General features: G+C 46.4%; 1 long non-coding RNA gene across 1 annotated transcript; it reads left to right on the top strand.

Annotated features, from left to right (window-relative positions):
- Positions 1 to 165: 165 nt before the first annotated feature.
- LOC310743661 lies at positions 166 to 5,558 on the top strand. The gene is made up of 3 exons (XR_014539157.1): positions 166 to 1,281; positions 4,399 to 4,542; positions 5,448 to 5,558. It is a non-coding gene; the product is annotated as an uncharacterized lncRNA (long non-coding RNA).
- Positions 5,559 to 17,177: the final 11,619 nt, after the last annotated feature.

Genomic DNA, 17,177 nt, shown 5'->3' with positions numbered 1-17,177 from the left:
GTGGCGTAGCGTGGGGGGTGCGGGGGGGGGGCGGCCGCACCGGGTGCAACATCTGGGGGGGGGCGCGGAAGAGACTCGAGTGCTAAAATCCACGGGTTAGGGGGCGCAAATTACTTGCCTTGCCCTGGGTGCTGACAACCCACGCTATGCCACTGCAGCCCACTGTACATGGATAAGACCCATCGGTCCACCGATTTTTGCCTCGACTGCTCTGCACCCAGTACAGAGCACTGCCTACCACTTGCATGTGACCCCCAGAAAATTGACCATGAGTGAATGCCGAAGGTCCCCACCCCTGTTGGAATACAACACTGTACTGCACAAGATGGGCCAAAGGACTCAGTATAAGGAAGCTTCTGTTGCATCTTTAATTGAGTACTTTTCTCCCCCATTGATTTAATTAATTGATTTATGATATTAAACATCTAACAAATAATTTTACTTTTGAATGCTGTGGGTTATGGTTTATAGTGCTGTTGGTTTTAAGATTTCTTATTGCTTTTCTTTCTTAATGCGACTTTCATTCACCACGCAAGAGAGCATCAAGCTCCCTACGATGTAAATTAGAAGAAACTCCCCTCTGCCTATTGATATCAGGCAGGCGTATGCCGTTTACTCAAGCTGGTGTGGATTTTTATCTCTTCGAGTATTCTGGTATGTTTAAACGTGTTGCAATCCCCTCCCCCCCCCCGATTTCGTGGTTTTATCTTTTTTTGCAAACCGCGCTGCAAGCGGCGTATAAATCGAGCGAAAAACAAACGAATGCAAAATAGAGAGCCGTGCCTCCCTCCTCTTCGGGGCGAGGAAGAGCTCGCGTGTGGGGCCTCCTCCCGGCCAGCAAGATGTGCAGAGACACGCCGCTCGGAAACGAACTGCAACCGGCAAGGGCGGGAGGAGGAGAAAAAGAGGTAGGGGTGGGGGTAAGAGAGAGAGCGCGCGAGAGAGAGAGAATTGCTAACTGCAGGCAGGCGGGATCTGGCTCGGCTGGAAAGGTGCCCTGAACAAAAACCCAGCGCGAGCGGGCAGGTGATGACAACATCGCCGCGCTATTTATGGCGCGTTGTGACAATCGCGGCCTTATATGGGCAAGGCGAGGGAGACCGGCGGGACGCGCGCTCTCGCCCTCGCTCTGGGAAGAGGGAGGCGCCTCGAGGGAGGGAGGCGCGCGTTCCCGAGCCCCGCGCCTGTCCGGCCTGAGAGAAAACCCACTGACCTCGTTTCCTTGGGAAAATCCCTCTCAAATCCAGCTGCGACGAGAGGCGCCCACCTGACTCACACACTGTGAGTGTGCCGGATTTACGTATAAGCTAAACAAGCTATAGCTTCGGGCCCCACTCTCTTGGGGCTCCCCCCCCCGAAAATTAAAGAGGGGGAAACCTGGATGTACATTTCCAAAATATAAGATTAAAAAAAACACCTACATACAGCAACAGTGGCAAATGGCTTTAGATACCTATTAGGTCCATAAATTACCATATAGCATATGTTCAACACAAAAAAACAGCGACAATTTGTTGTTGACAAAGGACAGCTGGACATATAAAGGGCCCCATTACCTTCAGTAGCTCAGGGCCTCATCAAACCTAAATCTGGCCCTGCTCAGCGACCCACCCTGTGATCACCTTTTCCCCTACCTGGCCGCAAAGCACCACCGGATGCACTGGCTTCGTTGATGCAACTGGAGGCAGGGGTGGGGTGGGGTAGATCACCCTCTCCTTGAGGAAGAGGCTTCGCCAGAAAATAATATTATTAAAAAAACCAAAAACCCTTAGGCTGAGATCTGGTTGTCATTGGAGATTACAACACAAAGCAAGGAAGCTGTACTTTGCTTGCACTAATGACTGCCAAAGGGAAGGGCAAGGAAGAGACATAGATCAGCCACATGCTCGCCCAGAGGTGGGCAAGGGTGGCCATCCAGATGTTGAGGGACGCCAACTCCCATCAGACCCAGCCAGCATGGCCATTGGTCAGGAAGCTGTAGCTGTAGCCAACAGCTGTTGGGAGCTGTAGCCAACAATGTCTGGATGGGGCAGCGGTTATGGTACTCGAGTTTCAAGAGTTGTTGTCTGCCCTCCTAGTAACCCACCCAAGAACATCACAGCTCTTCAGAAAGTTTAATTTCCCAAAAGGCTGGAAGGACCACGCAAGCCCTGCTCTGTGTTTCTGGCTTTCTCAAAGTGGATGGAGTGGGGCTGATTGGATTCCCTCAGTGGCAAGCGAAAGGCGTTTTGCATATGCTCAGAGACAGGCATATGTGCGGCATGATGGGAAAGCGCCCAACTCATTTGATAGTAGAAGTAAGTTGTCCTCTCTCAGCATCCCATCTGTAATGGGGATGATGACCTGTCTAATTTACAGGGTTGTTAAAAGATTGCAGCATAAAGATACTTAATAGTTTCCAGGTTTGAGTCCTGGCATTAAAACATATTTAGGGACAAAGCCCCAGTTCAATATAGTGTTGCAATCCATTGATGTCAGTGGGATTAACAACAAAGCCAGTAGGGTCAAGAAGCCAGTTGGAAAGTACAGCTCTTGGAATATAATGACTACTATTTCTAAACATTCCCACCTCCCTCCGAATTTTTACCATTTACTTTTTTGGGAGATAACTGGCAAGACTCCTAGAGCTGAAAGGAGGTAGAAGGTTAGCAAGTCAAAACACTCTTCCCTGAAGTCCTTTTGTATTGGGGCTCCCAACGATTGAATAACACAATTCAAAAGACTATTGCTGTTAGCCTGCCATAGCAAAGCAAAATAGCCTTAATAGCTAACACATTTTTGGTAGTATGAGATTTTGTAGACAAGGTCTTGCTTCATCAGATGCAATTAATGAAGTGGAATCTTGCCTGCAAGAGCAATTCCACAATAAATTTCATGTCATATGTTTCTAAACATGTTTCCTCAAAAGTAAGCCTCTCTCGGTTCAGGTTTAAGTAGAAGCTACACTTTGAAAGCTGGGGAACCTGAAGAATTTGCTAGTTGTTGTTGTTTTTAAGTCAAAACACTGTCATATTTAAGGGTAAAGACTTTCTATTGGGCAATAATGAAGAGTACTGCTTATAGAAGCCCAAAGTTATGGTAACAGTACCACAAGCACATAGCTTCATTAACATATAAGCTGTATTTTTAAAAAACACCATAGTACTAAGCCTTAACTTGTTAGAAAATCCCTTCCTGGTCATAAATATGACAATCACTTAAAGCCTGAGCATGAAGCAAAGGACATCCATCAGTTCTCTCTGCGCCCCCCTCCAAATACTAATTAGGGCACAAGTCCATTGCCAATTGACAACTAAAACTCAACCTGCTCTGCTCCTGTTCTTTTAACAGTTTGGCATGCAGAAATCAATAGAGGATTTTCTGGGCCTGGCTCTAAAAACACTTATTGCCTGCTAATTGCTGCAGATCCCACTGCTGTTAAAGCTAGCAAGGCCAGCTCAAAACCAGGCAGCCCTACAAGTGCATCCCACCCAGTGTTTTGCCTTGAGTTGCAGAGCATATGAAATAAAGGTTTTTTAAGGGGTGGTCCTGTTTGAAGCTGTGTGAACACATTCTGGATATGCAAGAATGAATGCCTGTGTGGCTTTGTCTATGTTATCTCGACTCAAGCAGCTCTGCAGCTGGGCAGCCACAGATCCAGTTTCCTTTTGTGTCCCCGCAGAGATGTTTACATTTAAGCTAAGGTCTGGTCAGGTAGCTACTACATTACTCATCTGCCAGTTATGATTATGCTCCTGCAACCTTGAAATAGTATATAAACCTTGCTTCCAGCTAGTGGGGAGAGATGACAGACATCACTGCTTTTGTATACCTCTACGGGCCTTTGCTGCTCTCATCCCACAGCTGTGAAGCACAACCTTTCAAAGCATGCAGAAAAATAAGTAGACTAATAGACTAACCAAATGTTTTAAAAATGGCATCAGTGTGAGAGAAAGAATCCAAGACATTGAGTACTGAAGCCCATGGTAATATATACTATATAATTAATGTCCTACTTGATAGTGTCTCTTTGGCGTTCCAGCACCTACAGCAGAGCTTAAGAAAAAAGAAATGAAGTAAAAGGGTTTCTCTGAATCTCTTAAGAGTGGTTTGGAACCACTGATGTATGTCACTGAACAATAAAGAGAAAGACTTCTGCGATTGTACAGCAAGTTGCTGTTGTGGCGCCCTCCTTGTGGAATGCCCTCCCTTCAGATGTCAAGGAGATAAATAACTATACAACTTGTAGAAGACATCTGAAGGTGGACCTGTATGGGAAAGTTTTTAATGTTTGGTGTTTTATTATGTTTTTGTATGTGTTAGGAGACACCCAGAGTAGCTGGGGCAACACAGCCAGATGGGCAGGGTATTAACAACAACAACAACAACAACAACAACAACAACAATCTCCTTTTGCAGCAGCTGAAGTACAAAAAGCCACCACTACTCTTAGCAGTACAATCTCAGGACTCGGCTATTGTGATGTGAAATGCATCTTTGCAAATAACATCAGCTGCAGAGGGCCGATAGATAATTAAGATGAACAGAGCACAGAGTGGGGTGGTAAGTGTTAAATTCACCCATGGTGCTTGCTCTGAGATCCTGTTAGTTATTAGTTCAGGTGGAATTGACGGAACAGCTGATGGAATTTGCTTTTTTTTTTTTTTAAAGCTTGCATGTTAAATGTAGTGCTGCATTCAACGTCATGCCTCTTTCGGCCCTTACACATGTTTGGCGCTGGAAGCAAAATCTCAAAATAACCCCCTTCCCACTCATTCATTTTAATGAACCCAACCATGGAGGCTCGCTGCAAGACTCTTCTGAAATACGCCAGAGCAATTGCTTGAGCCCCACCCTTCCCAGAGCACGATGCCAAGGTTGCCTCTAGCTACTTTGTAGGAGGGCTTCTCCACACAAGCCCAGCACATACAAACAGAGCAGACAATGCCATTTCTGGTTCCCACTGCTTTAGGTTGGGTTTTGTTGTCCTAGCGGAGTAACTTTAAACCAGGGTTCCCATCCCTGCTGCCCCCTCCCCATATTTGGTGGTGCTGATGTTGAGGGCAGCAGGAACATGAGGAAGAGTATCTGAAACTGCAGCCAATCCCATCCAGTTCTGTGGCTCAAGAATTGTCATGGGGCCCCAGTTCCTTTTTATTCCCAACGTTCACAGAAGACATTTCCTCCCCTGCCTCTCCCCAGTGTCTCTTCTTACTGCTGTTGCTTTAGTTTAATTTTCATTTTGTTGCCAGGAGGTTAGGGGGATGTCAGAGTCAACATCTGCAACGGAGATAACATTCCTGCCTAATTAGTGGACTGTGAGCAGAAAGGACTTCCTGTCCCCTCCCCCTCCCCTTAAAGGACAGCAAAACCAGCTTACACTAGAGGAGAAGGAAGGTCCACTCTGCAGCTTGGTGATGTGTCCATCAATACACTCCAGGGAAACTTCTTCTTCTTTTTTTTTTCAGGGTCTCTTGTTTCCCACAGTCTGAGTTCATCCTCCTACCGCAAAGTTTGCAGTTGCTACTTGGAAACATATTTGGAGACTTAAGGCATTTTTAAGTGTCTTGGAACACCAGAAATGCTTTGAAGCTGTTTCCAATTCTGCTCTGATACCCAGGCAAGGACTTTCCAGACACGCAAGGCATACCATGCAGGGGTGTTGCTACATACTTATAAAGACTCTGGGCACCTAAAATGTGCCTATGCTAATATAGAGGTGTAAGTATAGTCTGACTTTCCAAGGAGAAGAGCAAACCCTGGTTATTTCTACCAGGGCTTGCTCTAAGCCAGTGTTCCCCAACCTTGGGCCTCCAGCTGTTTTTGGACTACAATTCCCATCATCCTTGACCACTGGTCTTGCTAGCGAGGGATGATGGGAGTTGTAGTCCAAAAACAGCTGGAGGCCCAAGGTTGGGGAACACTGCTCTAAGCTATGAGGTGCCAGCAGGATTTTCTGGGCCTGGTCAGCAGGACTTATTGCAAAGCACAAAGCCAGCGAGACCCCAGCTAGCCATGAACTTAATTTACAGAAGCTCCAAATCCACATACAGCAGCAGCCTTTGCCAATCTGGTGCCTCTCCAGAAGTTTTGGACGACAACTCCCAAACTGGACACGGTAGTTTCATTAGAAATGGGTAGGACAATAAGAAAATGGACTCAAAAGAAGGTAGACTATCTCTGACTTTTTTCAGTCTGGTGGAGAATTTAAAATTGACTGATGTTTGGCAATTTAGACACCCATTTGAAAGAGAATACACCCCTTATTCAAAGCCAAATCAATCTGCCAGAAGAATCGACTCAATATGGCTATCAAATGAGTTAATACTGAGAATAAAAAGAACTGAAATACAAGCAAAGACTTTATCAGATCACAATCCAGTGTTATTAGAGGTTAAATTTAGGTGGAGGTTAAATAAAAGTATTATAGATAATCAAGTAACCATGCAAAAAGCTCTCTCTTTTCTGATCTAAAAATTTAATAGTTGGCAGGAATCCTTAGGCTTAGTCAAATGGAGGTTATCTGAGCATTTCTCAGACTGGCCCTTAAATCCGCGTTTCCAGTTTCCCATTCCATTGCTCATTCCCGCTCAGCTAACAGCCAGACAAAAGTGTCTCCTCCTCCAATCTTGATTTTGCAAAGCCCCTCCTTCCTTGTCTGTGTGCCCACCATCCCTTTCTCTTGCACAATGACTCTTACCATCACAGAATCCCCTATGTGTTGTCTGTAGTTTTATGAACATTGTCTGTGTCACTGATGAGTGCTGCTGTGAATCATGCATGACAGCATAGCTTCCATTGTTGCTAGGTTTGATTTCACTGCTAGGAAAGTGTAAGTGTCCTACTAACTTTACGTCAGTGCCCGATAAGGCCCAACATAGCGGCAGCAGCCGTCTTAGCTGGACCATATGATTGCACTGAAAGATGTATGAAGTGGTCTGAAATGCAGGACAGGAATTGCTTGTCTGTAGTGGCTCCAACCTCATGAAATTTGCTTTTACTACCGAGACCACCCTAACCTGATGTTTCAAAGCTACCTTTCTGAGCAGGGAAGATCCATGGTACAGCTGCTGCTGCTTGCAGAGCTTCACTAGTGTTGTGGTGAGGCAGTGTGGTATAGTGGTTAGAGTGCTGGATGAGGAGCTGGGAGACCAGGGTTCAAATCCTTACTCACCCATGAAACTCACAGGGAGACCTCACTCTAACCTTCCTGCTGTGAGGATAAAAAGAGGTGGAGAACCATGGTCAGTACCTTGAGTTCCTTGGAGGGAAGTTGGGATATGAATGTAATAAGGCCTCCCCCTGACATGACCCCCTGCAGGCCTTGGCCCAGCATACCTGAAGGAGCATCTCCACCCCCATTGTTCAGCCCAGACACTGAGGTCCAGTGCCGAGGGCCTTCTGGTGGTTCCCTCACTGCAAGAAGTGAGGTTACAAGGAACCAGGCAGAGGGCCTTCTCGATTGTGGCGCCCGCCCTGTGGAACGCCCTCCCATCAGATGTCAAGGAAATAAACAACTATCTGACTTTTAGAAGACATCTAAGGGCAACCCTGTTTAGGGAAGTTTTTAATGTTTGAAGTTTTATTCTGTTTTTAATGTTCTGTTGAAAGCTGCCCAGAGTGGCTGGGGAAACCCAGCCAGATGGGTGAGGTAGAAACTACTACTACAACAACAACAACAACAAAAACAACAATGTGCAGCTCAGGACTACAACCCTTCAATGCTGCTTCCTGCTCAACAGTATCTGCTGCCTAAGGCAGTTGCCGCATGGTGCCCAGTGGCAGGGCTGGGCCTGGCTCCCTGTGATATTTAAAACAGAACCCCTTCTCACCTGCACCAAAAATGTGTTGGCGCTTCCAGGTCTAGTGTTTCTGGAGCCAGCCATCCCCAGTCCTTTTTAGAATGGTAGAGCTGGAAGGGATTGCAAGAGTTATCTAATCCAGCCTCCTACAACGCAGGAATCAAGGGAAGTTTAATAAATTGCTATGGGCACCACAAAATATGCCTTTTACAGAAGGAAAACTGCCAATGCTCAAAACCGCCTCCTGCCCCAACAGGAAACTAGGCAAAACCATTGAAAGCCAGACAAACGAAGCCAGACCACCCCCCAAAAAAGAAAATTGGGTAACCGAAACGATGACAACAAACATTAAAAATAAAACTGGAAGGAGCAGGGCCCAGACAGACTTCAAGGGTGGTGTCTGACGGTATTGTGGTGTCCACAGATGCCATGTTGGTGACCCCAGCTGTAAGCCATGCCACCCAACTCTTCTGGTTCTGCCTAGGCTTCTTAGCAGCCTCTTCCTGCTAGCATTGCCTTCCTCCCATGTCTCTCGCTCACAAGCATCTACTCTACTTGGAAGAAGCAAAGCTTGCATCTACACTACCAAAGCTCGAAACAAGTTAAAGTACTGTATGTCACTCTAAAAGGCTTGTGATTAGGGATTAATATCCCCAGGGAAAGAAGGAAAAATGTGGAGAGCTAGAGAGCATGTTGTGGATGCGGGGGGGGGGGGGGAGGCTTCCTGTCCATTGCCAAAAAGCTGTTTAATTATAAACACTGAACAATAGCTCTTCTTGTTTCTGGAGCTACTAAATCAGACACCTGCAGGGCTTGAAGGACGACAAGGACCTTCCTGCATGTGTGTCTGACTTTTGGAAGGAAAAAAAAAACCACCCAGCAGTTTACATTCTGGTTAATCTTCTTTGTTCCCTGCTGAGTTAACAGTGAAGCGGAATATTTCAGCCTCAGAGAGGAGGATGTGGTTACTCTGCCCTGCCTCTTTGGAGATGTAGTCTCATCTTTCAGACATGTTTCTCTAAGCAGCCAGGGGGGTGATTTTCTGCATTAACCCTGAGTGAGCTCTTAGCCTCCTGCAGACCATAGTTTATCCAGCGTTAGTCACTGCCTTAGGGGGAGACGCTGAGATCCTCCCATGATGCTCAAAAAGTACTGCATAAGACTGCTGCAGGACAGATTTACTAGCCAACTATTTAAGGTGCAATTAATTTCTACAGCACCCTCCTAGTTCAAAATGTTTCGCAAACATCTGCCAGTTGGCACCGGCCATTACAACAGTTAAGCTTGCAAAATCATTTGTTGTCTACTCCCATCCCCAAATGCAACATGTTGTTTCTGATTAGTACAGTATTTGATACGTCTGTGTCTGAGGGAATTGTTTCACACAGAGGGTCTATCTACCAGTGCTTTCCTTATCATCAAACCCCTGATGAGGGGTGTGAGCTTTTCATACTTGAAACGTTTCTTCAGACTATATATGGTTTTGTTTTGATTTTTTAAGATGTTGATAGACGAGGGGTTGTGGTGAAGAAAAGGATTTGAAAGGATTTGCAGGCGAAAGATGGCACAGATGTGTGTGGCAAAAGAGAATGGAATAGAGCAGGGATGAAGTATCTGGGGCCCTCCAGATGCTGCTGGACTGCAACTCCCATAATTCCTGTCCATTGCCATTCAGGTTGTGGCTGATGGGCTTTGGAGTCCAAAAACACCTAGTGGGTGACAGGTTCCCCACCTCTGGAAAAGAGGACCACCCTTTGGAAAGACAAAAGCCAGCCAAACTCAGACTCTTAACGCTAATGTTAATTGGAGTAAGACGTGCCTATGCTATTTACGTAACACACATATTTTGCATCATGTATACCAATACCTATATTGGGAATGTGCAATCTTGGCTTGTGTCTAGACACAAGTGGGCATACGTAACCAGCGCTACAAAAACCTGTATGTGGGTCAAGCCTTTATTTCCCATGCAGAAGCAACTGCTGAACAGGGATTTCTTTACATGCCAAGCATAAGCACTGGGGTGCTGCAGGAACTTCTCGTAAATCCATTTCACCATATGCAAATTTAATACATGGCCTATGCCCAATCATCTGGCAAAACAAATCCAGGCAAGCACTTAGGAGCATCCTATGAATGAGAGGTGCTGCCTTCAGTAGCTGCAGGTCCATGGATCATATTGCAACCCCAATTAACCAGGTGCTTTCCAGATGAGTTTGGCTACAACTCCTAGCATGGTCATGGTGGCTGCAGCTGATGGGAATTGTAGTCCAAAACATATAGAGAGCACCAGGCTGGTGAAGGTGATGCACGGCGCTGCAGTTAATAAGGTGGTACCTCTGGTTATGTACTTAATTTGTTCCGGAGGTCTGTTCTTAACCTGAAACTGTTCTTAACCTGAAGCCCCACTTTAGCTAATGGGGCCTCCTGCTGCTGCCGCGCTGCCGGAGCACGATTTCTGTTCTCATCCTGAAGCAAAGTTCTTAACCCGAGGTACTACTTCTGGGTTAGCGGAGTCTGTAACCTGAAGCATATGTAACTCGAGGTACCACTGTAATGCGTATTTAAACTGAATCATCTCTCAAAATATTCTGGATGTGCTAGTCCCCTTCTGGTCCTTTGAGGATACTAAATTCACTGGTTCTGAACGACTGCCATCATAAGAGGAAACCAGTCTGTTAAGTTTCCATAGGTACAGTAAAACTTACCATAGCAATTCATTTTGGATTCTATATATAGGCATACTGATGGCTGTGAACAAGGCCAAGGGAAAGAAGCAAAAATGCTGCGTTTGTTTTTGGTAGGTTTCCCCCTGCCCCTCCCCAAATCAAGACTATATGACTACTTAGGTGTTATATGAACCTTCACTACACTAAAGAAGTTTCTTATCCTACGTTAAATTGCTATGAACAGTGAGATCCTGCCCATAACACTCAGGGCTTTTCCACATTTATCTTTTGCCCTGCCGTTTGCAGGCAGAGGTCAGAGCTTTAACGCTCTGTGTCTGAGCATTGAGGGTTTTGGTTTTTTTGCACAGAGCTTTCCCTGCAAAAACATGCTCTTTAAAGCTGAGTTTTGCTCTTTAAAGCTGAGTTTCGGTTTTCCATGGATTGTTGTTTGCTCCAACTGAACTTTAAAGAGTGGATTTTCACAGGGAAAGCTCTGGAGCAAAAAGAGGGGCGCTCGGACACAGAGCTTTAAATTGTGGACTGTGCCTGGAAAGAGCAGAGGAAAGGTAAGTGTGGATAAACCCTCAGATAGCAAGCTTCTAGTGTATAAATACTGTGCAATATCCAGCTTATAGGGGCAACTTGCACCTAGGCAATAACTAATCAAAACTTGGACAAGGCGGAGAAGAGCACTAGAAGAGAGATAGCTCAGACGGTAGAGCATGAGGCTCAGGGTCTGGGCTTGAGCCCCACGCTGGGCAAAGATACCTGCATTATAGTTGTTGGACTATTTGACCCTGGGGGTCCCTTCAAATTCTACAATTCTATGATTCTAAGTAGTCTTGTAAAGAGACTAACCACCAGCCAAGGACAATCGGGGCTGGACATCCTACTAATAAGCTCATTGTGCTAGCCAGAGGCCATGACAGGTACATTATAAAGTTCCTAAATGCAAACGTAGCAATAACATAACAAACGTCAATAATATAAAGGAAGAAAAATCAAAAGTACCATCAGCTAGCTCAACTTCAGATTTTAAACCCCATGGCCTCCAAACCAATTGCTAGAAATAACATCCTTCTAAGAGCAAACCCAATTCTCTTCAGTGCAGATCCTTACATAGCCAAAATAATACCATTAACACACAGAAAAGGGATAGATCGGCAGATTTGAAGGAACCTCAAGATTTGCAGAAATACAAAAAAGTTTTAAGGAGGGGGGGAGCTAATGGGGAGTAATCCCCAAAAAGCCCAGTGCTGACTAAATATGCCGAGTGACCACAGAATGCCAACTCATTGTTTGGGGTGAGGGGATGGAATTAAATATCCTGGGGGAAGGCAGGGCTGGGTCTCTGGAACCCCCAATGGGAACAATTCACTCCGCAACATCTTGTTGCAGCTTGCTTTTCTTTTATGTGATTTCACAGCCCGCTGCTCTAACCACTGGGCTGTACAATCTCAGGCATATTCAGGTAGGTGTGTGACCTGTTAAAACACCAAGGCTGACGGTCAAGGTAAAAAATATATGTATATAAAAATAAGCGAGACAGGAACATTCTTCCGTCAGCTATTTTAGGAACAGGTTTCGAAGTCAGTAGTGCAGTGGTACATAAATTGCGATCACTGAAGCGGAGCAAAGCGGTTTCTGCAAATGAGGCACACTGCCCTTTTTAGTAAGACAAGACTAGAACAATGCAAGCGGGACCTGCAACTAAATGTTGCGGTGCATCCCCAGTGCCTAAGAGAAGCATTCCTGTTCCAAGGCTTCAGACAACCTGGAAAAGGAGCCTTACAGTACTTCTGCAGACTTTGAGGAGGGGAGAGAAGAGTTACAGGAGGAAGGCATAAAGAATGCCTTTCTCACACACCCCACCCCACAGCCCCCCAAACCAAAAGAGGGCTAAAGGGTGGTGTCAGGGAACTGCCATCGGAGCCAGAGGCGGAGGCAAGGCTCCCAAGCGATGCTGGAGAAGGGCCCAGCAGGGAGAGAGACAGCTCATCGGCTGGGGAAGGAAATCAGCGTAACACCAGGGATAAAGGGGGGCAGATGGGGGAATCGGCGAGGGGGCTCCAGGACTCCTCGCCGGAGACCAGCGGGGAGAGCACGGGTCCTCCGCTGCCCACACCCACCCTGCGCAGAAGACTTCCGCGCAGGGAGAGTAGGCGGAGACTTGGCGTCAAAGAACTTTTGTGCTGGAAGAGGTTCAAGAAACGCCCACTGACGGATTCTGCTAGCGACTGAAACAGCCACGAAGTGAAGGGCTGTCCAGACAGAAAAGGTTTAACCAGGCAACCTAGCCAGGAGTGGCGGCAACTTACGCACGAGCAACCCCTATAACCATTACAGGTGGCTAGCTGCCTCAAACCTGAGTATTTTATAGGTATCCAAGTGGGATCTGTAACAAAGTGTTGCAGTGTGGCTGCCAGCCACGCCCCTTTCCAGGGCACTACACCCTGTCCTCCCTCCTTGCTTATTTTCCATCCCCTCCCCAACGGTATGCCTGCATTCTGGGCTCACTGAGAATACTGTCCGCATGGGGCTGTTTTCAAGTTTGCCCCCCGCACTTACAATTCCCTTCCCCCTAAATATTTTTAGCACTTCTGCAAACCTCAGGGTTCCCCCAAACCTGCCAACACTTCTTTCTTAGAGGACCTCTTTGGCTCCGGGCCTGTCTGCACTGGTTACCTGAGATGGCTATTAGAGGGGGGTGATGACGTGTCTTAAGCTAAGCTGGACAGAGAAGCAGCGCTGCAACTAAAAGGGGGTGGAGGGAAAACAGGACATCTCGAGAAACAGACTTACCCCTGTGTTTTCCATCCAAACCAGCAGGCAGTTTACTGGGATGTATTTGCACAGTGTGTTGCTGTCTCCTGCCTCTCATTTAAGACTTCCCCACCCCCACCCGGTTTCCAGAAACCTGAGGCCTTAGGCATGCACACAGGTATTTGTTTATCCGTGCACATCCAGCCCCACGAGTCGCCCACCCTCCCTGTGCCATGGAAGCCTGAGGTCCATTGCAGGGTCGCACACAGTTTCCCCCCTCACAAAGCTATAATTCTCGGCACCCTTAGCAAACAACAGTTTCCATGATTCTTTGTGGGGGAGCCATGTGCTTTAGATGCACGGCATGTCATGAGAACTTCTGCCGACATGCTGCTTTAAGTGCTTTCCTTCCCAGCAGTGCAGCATGACTACAATGGCCTTTTCAGTGGTGGCCCCTCTGAGTTCCGAGTTCCCCAAGAGGCTGCACCTGGCAACAATTTTACAAGTTTTTAGGTACCAGCCAGGCATTCTTAATCACCTGGGCATTTGTGTGTGTGTGTTGTTAATTGTTTCAATGTATATAGCTCTGAAAAAACTGAATTTGACAAAAGGGTGGCACATGCGAAGGCCAAAGAGAAGGCAAGCGCCCTTCTCTTGCTAGTAGTGATCAGCTAGGGCCCACAGCAATTCCCTTCTGCAGAGGCAAAAAGGGAGAGGCAATTAAGTCAGGGCTGGCTACATAACAGTAGCATCTTTGCCCTTCTGATTCTCTGACATTTTCAATTCATAACTCAAAAAGCGTCCAAAGCCTCAAGAGATTTTAGGCCATTTTAAAAGCTGCTAGTGATTTGGAGAGGGCGAGAGGGAGGAGATGCATGTCGCTCTCTTTCTTCGCTGAAATACTCACAGGCGGCCCCCCCCCCACTTTGTATTAGAAAGAATCAGCAATTGTGACTGTCACAAAGTGATGCACATATTAGGGGTTGCCAGTAAATCTCCAGCTTGTTGTACACGATACCACCCAGGCCCCAGAGCCTTGGAAGGAAGCGATAAAATAGCCAATTTATGCAGGCTCTTAAATACACAATGCAAAGTCACAGTGCCTGCAGCTGTTTTTTCCTGTTCTGTGTTTATGGCAGGGCACTGAAGTTAACCACTGTAGAAAACATACCAGGCCTGCTCCCCCTCCCAGACTTTTCCTGCACGTCGCTGACAATGCCTCCCTTTGCTACAGGCAGGAAATGTGCCTGCTCCAACTATGCATAGCGCAAGCATGGAATTTGGCACCCGGGGCTGGAATTAAGTTTCGAGAAGCTAAGCTTCTATCCCTCATTGTCGCAGAGAACAGTTTCAAGCTGTGATGAAGACTCTTCAAATCTGAGACATGAAAGAGCATCAGGTCCCATGAATCATGGGAGGCAGCCTTATTTAGATCCATTGAAGACGCACAAGCCCTGCTAGATCAAACCAACAGCCAATCTGATCCAATTGCCTGCTTCCAGAAGTGGCCAACTGGATGCCTTTGGGAATCCCACAAGCAGGATATGAGTTCAGGACCTTTCCTGTTCATATTGGCCAACACCTGGTATTCAGAAGAACAGTGTCTCTGATCCTGGAAGTACTATGTAGTCAAGACTAGTAACCTTTATGCTCCATGAATTTGCCTATTCCCCTTTGCTTTAAGTTGGTAGCCAGCATACTTTATCCAAATGCCAGCATAGCCAGCATCACAACTTATGGCAACAACAGTAGTGGCAAGTGTCCCTTGAGACTGGTGTAGCAGATAGCAGGGAGGTCAAAGGTGGACAGAACCAAAGCGAACTAATTCTGCTTTTGTCCCCATCCTTCTCCCTGCTCAGTTCTGCAGGAGGTAATACTGAGACTAAAGAGGAGGAAGCTGGCAGCTAAGGTCGCAGTCTGGACTGGAAGATGGAGGTGAGGGCAGACAGAGGCTGCTGGGCCAGTACTCAAAAGGACCAGCCTCCGCTGGGTAGCAAGTTCCATCCTTTAACTATGCCCTGTGTTGACAAAGCACCCCTCTTTGATCTTGTCCTACCATGCAGCATCACTGGACGCACTATGAGAGAGGAAGAAGAACGACTGTTCACTTTCTCCAGATATCACCTCCAGGTTACCGATCGACAACCCTAAATCAGAAATAAGACAAGACCCTACTTTGGCTTTCAGTGTTTTGCAACAAGAGCGAGCATTGTAGTTAGGTGGACATTGGAGGGAAAACTCTATGGAGGCAAGACACCATGGCTTGCATTCGATGCAGCAAGGATTTACACTTGTGCAATGGGATGTTCCTCCTCCCCCTGCACATAGACTCATTGAATTGTAGAGTTGGAAAGGACCCCAAGGGTTATCTAGTGCAAACCCGTGCACTGCAGGAAAAGGCATCCATGACAGATGGCCATCCAACTTCTGCTTAGAAATCTCCAAGGAAGGAGAGTCCACCACCGAGTGTGGGAGTTCCTTCCACTGTCAAACAGCTCTTGTTGTCAGAAAGTTCTTCCTGACGTTTAGTCGGAATCTCCTTTCTTGTAATTTGATTCCATTGGTTCAAGTCCTACCCTCCAGAGCAGGGGGAAACAAGCTTGCTCCATATTCCATGCGACAGCCCTTTAGATATCTGTCTAGCCCCCTTCGCAAATCTGCTCCACAGGGTTGGGAGATCCCCCAGAACAGATTTATGAGGCAAGCAAAGGGAAGGAGGGTGGGGGGAGCTGATTTGCACAAGTGTAAATCCTCGTGCTGACAGGACAGCTATTTAGCACTGTTCTTGATACAAGCCCATGCCCTTTCAAACTGTTCCAAAGAATCCTTAATAATGAATACCTAACATTTTGTTTATAGTTTCATCTAAAAAATTTGATCCCTATAGCAAAACCTCTATAGCAACAGTCAAGGACAAAATTAAGAGTCCGGCCTCCTCCCTCTTCCTGGCACCATTTCCTGAAGCTGGCTGGGCAGCCTCCTTGAGGATGCTGGCAGGAACATTGCTGCCTGGGCATTTAGGTCTGTCTCAAAGAAACAGAACTCCTTTAAACTCTTTCTGATTGCCTTGTGCTGTAAGGAAGTGGGCAAAACTCCCTTCTCTCCAACAAACCCCTTCAGATCTTGACTCTGTACACAGAGAGAAGAGGACCACACTAAGAGCCAAGAAAGTGTTATGTGCAAAAACCAAGGACAAAAAAATATCAGCTTCATAAAAAATCTGCATGTGTCTGCAACAGAAGCATCTATGAAGATAGCAGTGAGTGGTAACGAGCCTTTCATATATGGTTTTTCAGGGTCAAAGCTACTTCCTCATCCAAAGAGAAAAAGGATGGGTGTGGCAGGTGAAGAGGCTGGTCACATGAAGGAAGCAGGCAGCCAGCCGTGTGGTTGAAAACAAGACACTTCTAAGGGAAGAGCAGAAGGGGAGAAGCTGGGAGGATTTACACTAAATCACGGGTGAAAACAAATTTTTTAAAAAACAGCCACTATGATCTAAAGGTTAGAGTAGTTCCAGCCTAAAAGTATGAATTATTCACTCTGCTGTGTAACATTTCCTCCAATAAGATTATGGCTTGAAATATGATTCCTTTTCAAATAGCTGAGGGTAGAACCATAAGGCAAAAAGGAAAACGAGACTCTTCTTTTAGCTGTGCTTCTTTTGAAACCTTTGCTCAGCGGCAGGCTGTTACGTCAAACTGAGTTCCAAGAAGCCCTAATAGCAATGGGCAGCTAGATCTAAAAGCTCAGCCCTTCCCAGGTTTGCAGGTGTTTTCAACACAGGTTTGGCATTCTATAAAACCATGTCTTAGAGGCCCAACTGGTGCAGTGGTCCACCAGTGAACAAAATAATTTTTGCTATGCAGCAAAAAGAAATTTAATAGCTTTCTCTGGGACATATTGACAAGTAGCTAGCTCAGCATCCTATCTCTCCCATATCAGCCATTTGCATGTTTTAAGGAAG

The sequence above is a fragment of the Podarcis filfolensis genome, assembly GCF_964270895.1.
Source record: "Podarcis filfolensis genome assembly, chromosome: 10".
NCBI classification, from domain to species: domain Eukaryota; kingdom Metazoa; phylum Chordata; class Lepidosauria; order Squamata; family Lacertidae; genus Podarcis; species Podarcis filfolensis.
This window is presented reverse-complemented; position numbering and strand designations above follow the sequence as displayed.